General features: G+C 37.4%; 1 protein-coding gene across 2 annotated transcripts in view; it reads left to right on the plus strand.

The window, feature by feature from the left end:
• The first annotated feature begins 1332 nt into the window (after nt 1-1332).
• Nucleotides 1333-15621, plus strand: part of LOC107676664 (protein FAM222B-like) — a 60250-nt gene continuing 45961 nt past the window's right edge. Inside the window, exon 1 of one of the 2 annotated variants that reach the window (XM_016471285.1) lies at nt 1333-1483. The gene's annotated coding sequence lies outside the window, so the exon portion shown is untranslated. Of the gene's footprint in view, nt 1484-2884; nt 3040-15621 lie in introns of those variants that run through there. The other variant, XM_016471284.1, reaches the window with a different exon arrangement.

The following is a 15621-nucleotide window of genomic DNA, read 5'->3' on the forward strand; positions in this document are numbered from 1 at the left end:
ATATCAGCAGAGGATCTCAAAACGAAACGGTAGTCCTCTTCGTGCCATTTCGGTAGATTGTATGATGAGGTTTCCAGTGCGTCTGTCAAAACTACATAACGATGACTCAATATGAAATAACCTCGATGTTTACTTATTGAATGACCACGCGCTATTGATGAGCACACTCACATTCCTGTGTGGGTGAGGCCAGTTAGTCTGTTTATACACTAATGTAATTTGATTAAGAGACTATGCTTTATAATTACAATGAGATCATGACCTTGTAAATGCACAATTTGCGCTAACAGTAACGGTTTGCAGTTCTTTGTTCAACGGGTTTACATTCTTGTTTTGTTTTTCAAAATGAGAAAATGCTGTTGTTCCCCATCTACCAACTGCCTTCCAGGTGTTGCTTTTTTTAATTCTGTGAAATTATTCTATATAACCCATGAATTGTTTTACTGTAATGTATACACTCCGTGTTTGTTTTTCTCCCTTTCCATATAATGTGGACCCAAACTGACAATGGTTAGACTTTAATGATAGTATAGTCTACCAAAAGGCTAAATCTATTTACTGAGTAAGAGAGAAATATGCAATTTTTTTAAGGAAATTGGTCTGTTTGGTTGTTTTTCTACCAGGAAATATCAACCACAGCTTCCCTTACAGACAGACACTAACAACCATCAAGATAGATCTTTTATCTAATCAAATGTCTTCCTCCTTAAACAATATGATTATCGTGATGTTTTTCAAGTTATTATTTATGATAGTTCTAAAGATGGTTTAACGTAATGGATAAACTAATACAAATTCCAAGACAAATACAAGACATCTTCTCTGTCTCCTGGAGTAAATTGAATAAACGATCAACCAGAGGAGAATAATCTCACAAATGATATGCACTAAATTGCACCAAGATATCATGGTTAGAAAATGATAAACCATGATTATCTCTGCAGTCACAGCAACATGAAATGCGAAGCAAGGGGCAGACATTAGACATACTCTGATAAAGTTACAAGGAGTGATTTTGCAAGAAATCCAGAAAGACACGATGCTGCTACAAGATTATTTAGATCCGAGGTTAAAATATGGCATAATCAGATTCAGGGAAGATGTGTGTGATTGGTTAGAAAAGAAAAACGACTCCAAAACTGCCTTTTGCAGAAATCATTATATTTGGACTAATGCTGACTGCGGAAGATTTTGTAAATGTAATATGTACATTTGTGCGCGAATGTATGTGGGTTTTCCCCATCTGTTCCGTCATACTGAATTGAATTTTGTACATATAACTAAAGAAAATGTTTAGACCGCAGCCATCGTCTGTGACGCGAGCGCTGTCGCGCATGCGCCGGAAGTTGCTGCCGCAGACAGCGACACTGATTCGGCAAAGCAGAGCAACGACACTAGAAAAAAACAATCAAAACACAGTATACAAATAATACTAATCCAGTACGATGTTCTGAACAATGTATAATACCATGATCCACGGAGAGTAAGTATAGCATTTGAATGATACCACTGTACTGATTTTGTGCACGATTGCTTACTGTCCATCTATGCCATCAAGCTTTAGGAAGCAACAAAGGAGTCAGCTCTCTATTTCATTTAGTGTGGAAGAGATGGCAACTTATGCACTTGGCCTTCTACTTTAGGCCAAAACACAAAATTGACGTCAGTGCTTATAAAACAATAGTTAAATACACCGAAAATCCGCTTATGAGTTGTTCTAGAACAAGCAGTGCATTTATTTGAGTGGTAATTTCTGGCTACTATGCATGCTGAATTCCCCTGAATGAATGAATGAATGGACATTTAGCTGCAATTGTAATTGTGATGTGTTGTACTTCATTAGGAGATGTGTTTTTATTTCCCTACAAATTACTTGCAATGTTCTTGTTTTCTCGGCAATGTTAAGTATTTCTAATGCATATGTTGCTTTTGAGGGATACTTGGCGTTGTTACAGGGCATTTTGGATGGCAGACTGCAGACTTCGCATTTGATCCTCTCGACAAAAAAAATAAATAAATTATATATATATATATAAATATATAAATATATAAATTTATGGCTGTGACCTTTGCTGAATATCAAAGGCGTTGTCTCGAAATGTCACCGGGGATTTCTCCGCCGAGAAGCAGTGCGGTATTTGAAGCTGGGGGTTTTGACAGCCGACAGCAGATTGGCTGGTGGGTGGAAAGTTATAAAGTCTCATATCATTAGAGGGTTTATTATGGTTTGTGAAGAATTGACTGCGATTCACATACATGCACGACTTTTGTGAACGACGCATGACCATTTGGATAGTAATGTACAGTTGCTCTGTCATAAATCCCAGCTGTAGTCTAGCCAGATGGATTCGTTATAAATCTTTTGAGTGTAAAGAAATAACAGAAAATCACATGGTTTCACGTAACAACACTGGCCACCCATGGAGCAAGTATAGTCTGTGCTTCATTAAAATTGAAATTTATATCTAATGTGTTTTATTGATCGCACCTGCTTCATTAGAATACTCATTTTGTTTGCCTTGAATAGTGCTATCTGTAAGTTAAAACCCTTGGAACATGCTTCTTAAAGTGCACAGTCTGTACCAAGATGTTTATGAATTAAGACGCTATGTTTTAGACTCGTAGATAAGTGCTATTTCAGATGAAAGGGGTCGGCAAGGTAACAAAAGGGTTGACGTCATGCATCGCATCCGCCCGCATGACTTCCAACTCTGAGTCCCGCCCCTTTTTAATTTCAGAGACCGGCGTGATTGGTCGGACACGCTGCTATACGCGTCCTATGGCTCTGTCCTAGTCTAACCGAGAGCCAATGGGAGGAAAGGTTCCGTGTTGATGTAAAAGAGTAGGCGGGGCTAGTTGGCGGAGAAACCAGAGCGATAGACGCTCCTGCTCACTCTGGTGTAGGTGTCTCCGCGGCTGCGGTGTTGAATTGACCACTTTCTGTCGCGGTCCAGGGGATCTTTAACCATGCATTTCGGTCTTGTGGATTGGTGCAAAATGATTTCGTCGAATGTCATCCGTAAATAACTGGATCCTGGGGTAAGATTAAAGCTTATGTGTGTTAGTAGACTTGCGGTATTTTATTCTTGACCATATGTTTTGATCTCCGACTGTGTTGCGTGTTTTCATCAGAGGATTTCATGCAGTCAGCAGACTCTTGGCAGCACTGAGAAGCACTGAGCTTTTCCCATCTGTGTAGCTGGCAAACAACATGAATCACTGGCATAAACGTTCCTGCATTGCATGCTCAGTAGATTGTTATTGAATGCAAAAGTTTAGCTAACATATTTTGAGGATGCCCGCTGTAAAAAAATAAATGCAATGTGAAGAATATCTAGAGCATCACTGGTTCTGAAACATTTTCTCTTAGTTTGTATGTTCGTGTGTGTGTGTGTGTGTGTGTGTGTGTGTGTGTGTTTTTTGGACTCTTTCTAACCTTTCTTAAAAGTGCAATTACCTAAGGCTAGAGAGTGTTTATTTGATTTACGGCTCCGGTATCTTGTGCTCACTCAGTTAAACCTGGAGCTTGACATTAGTTACTCACTGAGTGCAGTTTTATATCATTGCGCTGTCTTCTGTCCGCCCTACATTTTCCAAAGGCTGGATAATTAAATTTCAGACTCCTATTTCCAGAGAAACACGGTCTCCTATTCTCAGTACAATTATCGAGCGTGGTGAAGGATCATTTTGACATCTGGGTGTAACGTTTCTCTTCTATGAGGAGCCATTATGTGATTTGGCTTTTTGAATGGGTCACGGGGGCAGTGCTTTCAAATATGCATGTCTTCTTCTCATACATAAATACATTTTCACTACATTTTGCATTTGTCCTTTCTGCAGTCACAAAATCCACAGCTTTTTGTCAGAGTAACTAGTCTCTATTTGGCTGACCCTTTTTTCATTAATTAAACTGTATGCATATCATAGTGAATTTAGTGACCTGCGTAGCTTGATGCTTTGGCTTTTTTTATTTACGTGTGGTAACCAACCATTTTTTGTTTGAAACACATTTCTCCGTATTAGTTGTTTATAGAGCTGTTGTATTAAAGCAATGTCACAATCTTGGTTTAGCACCGAATATCAGCACTGCTGTGTTTACCTGTGGCCTTGTGCTTGTGGCCGAACACTGTAAAAAGGAGAGAAAAATAAAGTACAGCATGATGCATTCAGATTTTCAGGTTTTCCAACCAGTGTCTTAAAAATGAACACTATTATTTGTTTGTTCACTAAATTCAATTATTAATGCAATAAATGTATCTGTCATTTTGATAGCCATAAATTATTAGTTTCATAGGACACTTAATATGTGACGGAAACTATGCTAATTTTGATTCTGAAAGTGCAAACACCTTACAAATGAAAGATTTTTGGGATCTAATTTTAGAAGGTTGAACATAGACACTTGACAAACCTTAAGAATGGTGACAGTCAACTAATGTATAAAAAAAGATGAGCTCTTAACATTACAACAACAAAAAACTGGCAATAACAAATAACTAGCAATCAAAACAATAATCCCATGACAGTAACCATATAATATATTCATGTTGCAATGCATGCTGGGAATTCACAAACCCTTAGCATTTTAATTGTTCAATTTGAAGTTTTTCTTTCAGACAACTTTGTTTGACTAGTTTGGACAACATTGGGGGGAATTCTGTGGGCCTAGGTTTTTATGTAGTTTCAAGTACCTTAATTCACAAATCTTAATATTCATTAATCATAAATCTCGTAAGCTTGAAAATATGTAGTGGCATTTTATTTAATTTTTTATAGTGAATTTTTGCTCAGGTGATATTGCTTAAATGTCATGTCATTATCAGTTATGTAGTAAGTAACCTCTGCTAATGGAATAACCATGTGGTCACGATGTTAAAAGATCTCCAGGTGCTTAATTTTGCAACTCATGGCAACCTGCTAATGCATTGGATAATTAACACATTCCTCTGTGAGTGTTCATGGAGGGCTTATGGCTGCATTCTCCTCTTTAAGTGGTTTGTTTAATTGACCTGCCTATGCTTGGCAAGAGGTAGAGAGGGAAACAGTGCTTGACTTTAATGTTTACCGTTAATAGTAAGATAGAATCAGTTATTATAGAGGAAATGCCAAATGTGGTTACCTGTTTTTTATGAATACCATAAATTTATCTCATTCCAGAAAGAGACATGCCTTTCTGCTTTTGTACAGCTTCTGCTTTTTGTGAAAAACATTTAATTTTAAAGGAATAGTTCACTCAAAAATGAAAATTTGCCAAAAAAAAACCTCACAATTAACTATCAATAAAATATCAATTAATATTTTGTGAAGTGAAAAGCTGTGTTTGTAAAAAAAAAAAATCGAATTCATTATTCAGACATTTTTTACTTAAAACTGTTGCTTCCAGTTAAAAGTCTTTTATCCATAATATTGCTTTCCCCAGTGAATTAAAAAAAAAATTCTAGTGGATTTCTCCATGCGAAAGAGTACATTTTCAGCAAATTTGAACTTTTCCTTTAATGCATTGGCCTGGTGCAGTTTTATGCTCATCTTATTACAGGGAATTTTCAGAAAGTTTGTTTCCTCAGAACTAATCTGATCTTTTTGTGTTTATCAAAAATCCTTTTAGATAGTTGAACCTTTTAAAAAACATCTAAATGACTGCAAAAATTGTTTCCATGTGAAAACCAAATGACAATGACTCTCTTAACCTTGTTCTTAATGTTTCTCTACCTGTTTGGATTATATAAAATATTTCATTTGGCTTGCAATACAGCCCGATTGAGCTGGCCTCTCAAAGCGTCCATATCCAGCCTGCGTGTGTTTGTGGTGTGCATGCACATTTACACAGCCGTTTTCCACTGCACGTCAGCTGGAGAAAAATGCATGTACGCAGGTCTGTGTCTCATCTCTTTCCCCACCTATTGAGAGTGAGAGTTAAACACCCAGATGTTAAACCAGGCCACACACACACACTCTCTCTTTTTCAGTTCTCAACATCTTTAGTTGCACAAGAGCCATGAAGCCTCACTGCCATCTCTCTCCTGTGCCTGCCCTTTATATCGCTTCAAACAGACTAGATCTCTCTTTTCCTGCACCCTAAAGCAGCGGTGACCTGACTCATAAAATCCCTTTGTATGAGGGTAAACTGCAGGTCTGAAGAGATCAGCTAAAGAGACTCTGATAAGCCTGTTAGATGAGATTGAGAAGGCTGATGTCATTGAGGCCAATTGGGCCATATGCTTTTACTGGACAGGGTTGGGTTAGGCCTGTCGCAATAATCAATATATCGACTTATCGCACAATATATGTATGTGACCTCAATAATTTTTGGTGACGCAATATATCGCCCATTATATTTACTCAAAAATTTATGTCACCATGTTTTGTACATTCCACTTGCGCCTGTGTCTTTTGCAGCTTCTCGTACATAACGTGGTGTAGTCATGAGGTGCTAGTTCAAATTTAAAAAATGCTTCTACAAAAAAAGTTTCATCTGCAGATATGATCTTGTTTAGAGATATGTGCCTTTGTGCATACGGACATCTGACTGCTAAGTAGTGATTGTGTTTTTCAGCAATAGTGTGCACCCTTAATTTACAGAGAAAAGAAGGTCAGGGAAAAATCTGTAGATGGAAAAATCTCCATAAGTTATTTGTGCATTTTTCTTTTTTTCTGCAAGTTGTTACTTTGCACTTTTTGTTAGAAAATGTTTATTTACTATGTATTCAAGTTTTTTAAGGTATCTAATATTTTGACTTAATTTCCATGATCTAAATATTCTTAAGAATTAAAAGTTTGTTGTCATTTGAAAGTGTGTAGGCCTTCTTGCATTATTATGCTGTTATATTATGATTATATATTCAGTGGCATAAAATGGTCTTAAAATGACAATAATATCGTTTGTCTTTCTGGGGCAATATATCGCACAACAAAAAGTTGTTATCGTGACAGGCCTAGGTTGGGTTGTCTTACAGGGCCTCAGTGATTGGTATGTCTACCAGTTTTCTGTTTTGTTTACGACTGGACTGTGTTTGTTGTCTAGTTGTAGGTAGGTAAAGCAGGGGTTTTTGCAACTGTTAACTGCATGTGTGGTAATGTTTGTGTATTTTTCCAAGCTAGCAGTAAAGTTTAATTTTTATAGTAAGGTTAAGTAAGTCTAAAGCATTTTTATTAATCAGCCCAGAGGTCATCAATCTCGAAAAGGGAGCTACTTTTATATTCTACTTTCCAAAAGACTAATCAATATGTGGAAAAGTGGCATAACTGCACTCAGTTCAGCACTAATGTATTCTTTAGTTTAAGCAGTTTAACTTTTCTCAATTGCATAAAAAGAATTCCTCATTTTCAGATGTAAAATATACAAAAAAGTTAATTAGCAACACATATGCAGTCAGAGGTTTGCTGAAGATAAACACATTTTGTCAGAGAAGTGGGTAACAAGTTCTAAAGTGTATAATGACCAATTATTTAGGCACCATTGAAGCAGTATTTGCTCAACCAGGAAGATCAGATAGCATCTGTTATCTGTTAAGGGCATCAGAAAGTCATGAGGTGTAACACTACTCAAACAAAATGCAGGACGGTAATGTTTTTGTCATTTTTTGGATCGTAAACGTTGTCATATGGCAGTAAAAATGCTGCAGGGATGAGCGGTTATTTTAGGCTTTGAAACCAAACTGCATTAAACATAACTGCCCAATGAAACAGAATGTTGTAATTTAATGCAAAGCATATTTCATGTCGCAATGCATGCATTACATGATATAGATATTTACACAAATAATTTTTTTTTTTTTGTACTAATCCCAGATTTGGGATGTGTTTTAAGGTGTTTTGAAACATATATTGTACATTCAGATCATCTCTCAGCAGTACTCAATTCAGTCTCAGTTTATACAAATATTTGTATTTATTATTTTACAAAAATATTAATTTCATATCAGTCAAAATGCTTTTGTTTGAATTAGTCCAATTAAAGTTTAAAGATTCCCCGGGCGCCGCAGCATAAATGGCTGCCCACTGCTCCGGGTGTGTGTTTACGGTGTGTGTGTGTGTTCACTGCTGTGTGTGTGCACTTAGGATGGGTTAAATGCAGAGCACTAATTCCAAGTATGGGTCACCATACTTGGCCACATGTCACGTCACTTCACTCACTTTTAAAATAACAGAGTTCTCAGTGGTGTTTTATTCTGCATCATAAAAATAAATACTAGAATAATTAAGGTACATAATCAAAAGCTTTGTTTCAGTAGATCAGTAGTCACATTATGTCACACTATGACAGTCTCAGTATAATGTGTTAAAACATGAAACTGAAAATTCACTAATCAAATATCTTTACATGTAGACTACAGACTAACTACAGATTCCATTACTTGTTCTCTAGAATAAAACAGGAAATTCTTAAATGTCAACTGCCGAAATATTCAGGCCTGTTGGCTACATTTAGACACGAGACAAACACAGCCTGCCTCCCTTATAGCATGGAAGCAGAGTTACTATGGTACCTGTAAAAGGGAAGTGTGTGCATGCGTGTGCCCGAGTGATATGGCCAGTATAATGACACCTGTTCTACAGGAAGGATTAGATCTGTATTTTGGTGTGTGTGTCTCATGCTGTAGAACAGGAACGTGTTTATCCCCCGTCTGTGCATCTGTCTGTAAGTTGAGCAGTAGGGCAGCAGTCATCTGCTCTTATCTGTTTACAGCTCTAGATAAGACCTCTGGAACGGGATATCTGACCCTCCCTTCTGTCTCTGCCCTGCTGCATAATGAGGGTTTGCTTGGCAAATTGTATATCTGTCCAGTGTAATCTGAAAAGATGCCATTAGCATGGCAGCGCTCTGCTTGGCCTGCTGCGTGTTGGCACCTCTGAGGTCATGCAACACTGAGCTGTAGTCGTGAAGAGAAGAAAGTGTGATCTGCCTCCAACTGGAGGAGGCAGGGGGCAGAATAATGTGATGGAGAAGTCAATTTTGAACTCAGAAGTGCCTCAAATGTGAGTTTTGAAATTCTAGTGTTTGTTCTACACAAAGAGACAGATTTGTAGCTTCATCTTTGTCGAAAGTCCTCTGGGTTTTCATATATTTGAGGCATTTGAATGTTTTGTTGTCTGTCATTTTGACATGCTTGTTTATCTTCATCCTTCATCCTTTCTTTGCCAATCATGCTGATTTGCATGCACACGGATAGCCGCACTTCTTTAATGAGAGACAGACAGATTGACATATCTGGCATATTATTGCGTTTGTTTTGGACAGGAGCTAGGGCTGTGCAATTAATGGCATGCGATTGTCATGCGCATCTCGTCAGTAAAGCCGGTTCCGTGATTGGTAGTAAATCGCCATCACCTGCTTTCAGATGGAGCAGCATTTAATACACAGAGCCGTAGTTCACTGACAAGCTAGGCAATATCGCGTTCATAATCGAATGCGATTCATCTGCGATTATGAATGCGATATTGCCTAATTGTCAGTGAAATACGGCTCTGTGTAGTAAACGCCGCTCCATCTGAAAGCAGGTGATGGAGATTTACTACTAATCACGAAACAGGCTTTACTGACGAGATGTGCATGACAGTCGCATGTGATTAATTGCACAGCCCTAACAGGAGCTGTAATTTATGGTTTTCTGTGTTTGTCAATTTCCCATTTTAATGTATTACACTCGCTACAGAAAGCACATGGACCTATGTCTATGTGTGTGTTTCATCTGTTTTTTTGTGTGTGTTATTGGGACAGGAATAATAAATTGTAAAGTTGTAATACATTGAGATGACAGGATGATGGGATAGTTGATTCCTTCTGGAACAGAGAACAATATGGCGAAACATCAAAAGGTTAATGTCAGGTTACGTGGAGCAGGTTGAGTCAGCTGACAGTCAGAGAGATAGAGAGGCGGGGAGGGGGTGTGTTGTGGATATTTGGCATGTCTGTTAAATTTTATCATGCCAGCCTCTGCTCTGCCGCTCATAAAAGTGCTTTGATGAATGTTCTTTGCCCCAGGCGAGCACTTACTGTCAGCTCTTGCCATTGGTTGTCTTTTTATCAGAGGCAGTCCCAATTGGCTGTTAAAGTTCTACAGCCCCCTCAGGTCAAACTCAAGGCTGTCACACCAGTCAGGCCAACATCTTTTCACAGAAATTATTTAAAGAGTTTCAGAAAAGTGAACTTAAATCTAAGGGTTTTTATTTTTGGATCTCTTGTCTTTTTCAATTTATTTATTTGTTTGCGTCATCTCCAGGACGCTGCGCTCCATATGACTAGTAAGTCAAATCTCAAATAACTGCCCTGATGACTTGTGTTCTACCCGCTTAAATGATAGAAGTACTTGCGCTGTCCAATCTATAAAGACTGTGTCTGTTCCCCGAATAGTGAGGTCAAAATATAAATTTAATGCAGGATCTAGAAAAAATCTGATCGTGATTAAACCAGAAAAATGTAAAATAAATGAACAAAAAACATTTTTAAAGTTTGGGCTCCTAAACATTAGATCACTCTCACCCAAAGCAGTTATTGTAAATGAAATGATCACAGATAATCGTTTTGATGTATTCTGCTTGACTGAAACCTGGCTAAAACCAAATGATTATATTGGTCTAAATGAGTCTACTCCACCACGCTACTGTTATAAGCATGAGCCCCGTCAGACTGGTCATGGCGGCGGTGTTGCAACAATATATAATGATATTCTCAATCTTAGTTGGGGACACTTCATTTCCAGCGATACCGTTGACTTGATTGCAAAGATACTATTTAAACTGAGCTGGATGTTGACATCACTGAATTCAATGATGAACTGTCTTTAACTGAAAAATTTGTGTTTACTATTGTCATTTTGCATTATTGACACTATTTTCCTAATTAATGCTGTTCAGTTGCTTTGACACAATCTGTATTGTTAAAAGCGCTATATAAATAAAGGTGACTTGACTTGACTTTTATTCTTCATGACAAAATCGGAAAATGTAGACTTGTTTCTCTTTGTTATCTTGTGTTGGCTACTGGAGTTGTGTGATATAATGGTATTAATAAACTACAACAATCATCATTTTGCAAGTTTCTGTACCTTACCTATATGGCAATGTGCTGTACAGTTCACGTTTCTGTGGTGTAAATCATAAGTTAATGTGTGAGATTCATTAATATCTTTATTAATGCATTTACCAAATTTTTAATTAGAACTCAGATCCAGGTAGAATGTTTATCAAGTCATTTTCACTTTTTGTGTTGTGAAGCGGAGCACGAAATGAGCAAAATATCATAATATGGTAGTTGTTTTATATCACTGTAACATATGCTATAATACAACATATTTATGGTCTTTTATTTTACATTCATTAATTTAGCTTGTATTCATTTAGCAGATGCTTTTATCCAAAGCCATTCATCATTTTACATTCATATTTTTTTTATTTAACTTGATGTATGGAAACCAGAAGATAAGATTATTCATAAAAGAGTGATAAGTTTGGCGTCAGTACAAAAACATCTTCAAATTATGTAACATATTATGTAAAAACAAAAAGTAAAGTGTGGGGAAAGTTGCAAATGTTGCAGATGTTTTGATACCTACGCATTAGTTTACTTTCATTACATTAAAGAGTAACTGAATGTATTAACTACACAAGAATGTTAGATGAATTGCAACTTGCTAAACTATGTAGTCATTTTATTTCCCATTTCATTTCATATGTCGATCCAGGCTGTGTTAATATTTGGCCTATGATGTAGTATCGAAACCGAGGTACCAGATACCAAAAATTTGGTATTGATCCAGCCCTATTTGCCACACATCTGTTAGCGCTGAGTCTATTAAAAAGCATGTCTGAGGATTAGTGCTGCGTTTCTGTCACTATCTCTCCATTTCACTTTCAGCCTAGTTTTTTTGCGAGCCCTCTTCTGACTAAATACTTTCTCTGTAGTCATGTTTTGTGTGTGCATGTTTTTATTGAACGGTGAAGGTAAAAGTCAAAGGAGTATTGGACCTGGATATCCTGTAAAAACCCTTTCATTTTGCAGCAGCACAAGAGTCCCACCATTATGCGAGTGTGTATGTGTGTAAGTGTTTGTTTAGCATGTATGTGTGTGCAAATTTCAGAGTGTGTGTGTTATTTCAGTGCGAGGGATCCAGAGCAGAGAATAGGAGCCCTTTATGTGGCCAGTGAATCAGTGCTCCTGTTAAGACCCATTGTTGAGAATGCTGAATACTGAATGTTGAATGCTATCTAAATCTCTGCATAGGCCGAAATGGACAGATGACATTATTTCTGTTGTAGAAAGAGTGAAGCGGAAGGGATTTCTTTAACCACAATGTTTATTTTTTTATTTAGGTAAAGTAGGGATGAATAACAGGGCTTGTATGTCATGGGGAGAGAGGAGGTGAAGGGTAAGCGTTGACCTTCAGTGGGCCTGAGTGAAAGAAGTCATCCTGAATGGATGTTTGTGTTCAGAGCTGAAGCCTGCGTGTGCTGCATGTCCGTTCTGAAAGTGACTTCTGCCATGCTAGATTAACCTCAGCACCTTTGGACATTTGAGGCAGGTCTATCTCCCTTTCACGTGTTTGTGAGATTGGATTCAGTGTGAGAGAGGTGGGGGTTCATATTACCTGTGTTTCTTGGTCTGTTTGTTGTGAGCAGTTTTGGGCAGGATGTTGTTTAGTGTGTGACTACTAAGCACGATAGTTTGTGTGTTGTAGTCCAAGTTAAAATTGAGAGTTATTACTTTGACCACAGTTCATTTTTAATGAAAAAACTCACTAAAAAAAACTATTTGACCAACATGACCCATTCCATCCTGTCTCTTCGCCTTTACTTCAGCTCGCCTGCATTTCTTTAACATGATACTCGTCCTTCATGCACCTTTTTGGGCTCTCAGATCCTCATAAACTTTCTTAAAAAAGATCAACCGTTGTGACAACTGTCAGGCCACATCTAGATCTGTTATCTGGAATGAGGGTTTACTAAATACAAGCCACAGGCTAACTAACGTCTCTGTTTACTAGCCTGTCCACAGCACATGGTCTCACTTTCTCAGCTACCTAATCCAGGAATGTGTCTCTACGCTGGATGAACTCCGCTGAAGGGATCACATTGCCCTGTAATGACAGGTCAGAGTTGAGGAGGGTACGAGTGGACAATCGAGTGAAGAATCAGGGTGCTATTATTCAGGGATTAATGCCTTTGGCTGAGTCAAATGCCAGTGACAGTTTGTTCGGGATCAGTGGCGATGTTTTGCTGAGTTTATCAGGGATGTTCTCTCAAACAGCCCAAGGGAAGGGCAGAATAAGTAGGACTAACTGCTCGTCTTAATGTTGTTTCAGGTCAGATTTGTGTTCCAGTGGACAATTGTTGTGTGTGGGGCTGTCACAATTATGAAATTTGGCTGACGATTAAGAAATAATTGCGATTCTGGCAATTAATTGTCTGTTTTAGGGCATTGATGATTATTAATTGTTTTATGGCTTTGTCATACATTTTTTATGCAAATTGTTCATTAAATGATTGTTACAAAGGATTGTGATTAATTGAATGCTTTGTAAGTTGTTACTTTTAAGTAATTAAAATATAAATATATGTATTTATTTATATATATGAAATTAGAGGCAACCACGGCATTTTAATCACAGTACTAATAGATGTAGCATAAGCAGTTTTTGATTTAAATTTGATTGTATAATTCCATAAAACATCTGCACGAAACAAAAACAGCAGAGAATGAAAATTCACTCTCTGACTGCAGGTGGCACTTATGGAACAGCAGCCATAGATATGTATACGTAGATGCCTCATTAGCGACTGTTTCCATGGGCCACTATACGCAAGTCGTCTGCCATAGTCGAAGGGTCAACTTGACGTCATTCACCATAACAGTCGATGGTCTGCGAACCCTCGAATACGGTGGCCGAGAGAGCTCAGACCTGTTGTGTAGGCCTAACTAACACCATGCAAAAAGATGAGAGCATTTGCTAACACAACATTAAAAGTTTACACAGAGTCCAACACATTCTCACCTGTGAAAGGTTATCCCGTTTCTTCGGGAATTTAAATCCCGGTGGTTTTTACAACCATCAGCTGTGCAGGATTGTGGCATCTTCGAATATTCATTTATTATTATGGTGAATGATGTCAAGTTGACCGTTAAAGATGGCGGAAGCGTCCACATGCTTGATGCAGTCGAATGGGGAATCTACCTATACATCTATGGCAGCAGCGATATAGTGTTTTTTGGTTACCGCTATAAACTAAGAAGCGCTGCGCTTTCAAACACTACTTAAAGAGGTCATGACGGTTTTTCTTTTTTTTTCTTTTTTATGTTCCCTGAGGTGTAATTATAAGATTACTAAAGTTTTTGGGATGAAAAACATAAAAAATTTAGCGATTTATTACCCTTTTCCACCCTGTTTTTCATCCTCTGACTTAGGGCTGGACAATAATTCAATATCAATATGTATCGCGATATAATTTTTTTCAATAACGGTGATATGATTTTTAAACATTTCCGAGATTTCGATATATATTACCAGTGTTTCCCATACATTGATTTATTTGTGGCGTTTGACTTCGTTGAATAAACATGAGCACTGCACGTTTCAAAATCAAAACGCGGTGCGGGTGTTTTATATGAATGAATCTCTGAAGGGAACCGACTGTCTAAAGAAAAGTTTCGATGGCATTTTAATTTTTATCTGATAAAGTAGCGTTCATGAGCGGAGCTGCTTTCATTACAGCCGTTACTGGAGAAAGCGCTAGTTTTATCGCTCTAAAAGCGCCTCCTGCTGGCAGAGAATAAATTAGCATTTTCATTCGTTGAATAAACATGAGCACTTCACGTTTCAAAATCAAAACGCGGTGCGGGTGTTTTATATGAATGAATCTCTGAAGGGAACCGACTGTCTAAAGAAAAGTTTCGATGGCATTTTAATTTTTATCTGATAAAGTAGCGTTCATGAGCGGAGCTGCTTTCATTACAGCCGTTACTGGAGAAAGCGCTAGTTTTATCGCTCTAAAAGCGCCTCCTGCTGGCAGAGAATAAATTAGCATTTTCAATAAGCCCGTTTCCAGCAACGTTTCCAGTTTTTGTTGTTGTTCAATTTTTTTGTTTTCAAGAGGGCCTCTTCATACCCTTTTTTTCTCTTGCTGAAGCACATTTGTTTCAATCTATAAGAATAATCAGCCTACACTACCAGTCAAACGTTTTTGAACAGTAAGATTTTGTCTTCAGATTTTTTTTTAAGAATTCTCTTCTGCTCATCAAGGCTGCATTTATTTGATCCAAAGTACAGCAAAAACAGTAAAATTTTGAAATATTTGTACTATTTAAAATTGCTTCCTATTTGAATAGATTTTAAAATGTAATTTATTCCTGTGATGCGCAGCTGAATTTTCAGCATCATTACTCCAGTCTTCAGTGTCACATGATCCTTCAGAAATCATTCTAATATGATATTTGCTGATTATCAATATTTAAAACAGTTGAGTACTTTTTTTTTCAGGATTCTTTGATGAATAGAAAGATCCAAAGATCAGCATTTATCTGAAATAAAAAGCTTTTGTACACTATTCCATTCAACATTTTTTGGGGGAAAGAAATTATAGAAATTAATACTTTTATTTAGCAAGGATGCTTAAAATTTATCAAAAGTG

This window comes from Sinocyclocheilus anshuiensis, unplaced genomic scaffold (assembly GCF_001515605.1).
Source record: "Sinocyclocheilus anshuiensis isolate Anshui unplaced genomic scaffold, SAMN03320099.WGS_v1.1 scaffold344, whole genome shotgun sequence".
NCBI lineage: Eukaryota > Metazoa > Chordata > Actinopteri > Cypriniformes > Cyprinidae > Sinocyclocheilus > Sinocyclocheilus anshuiensis.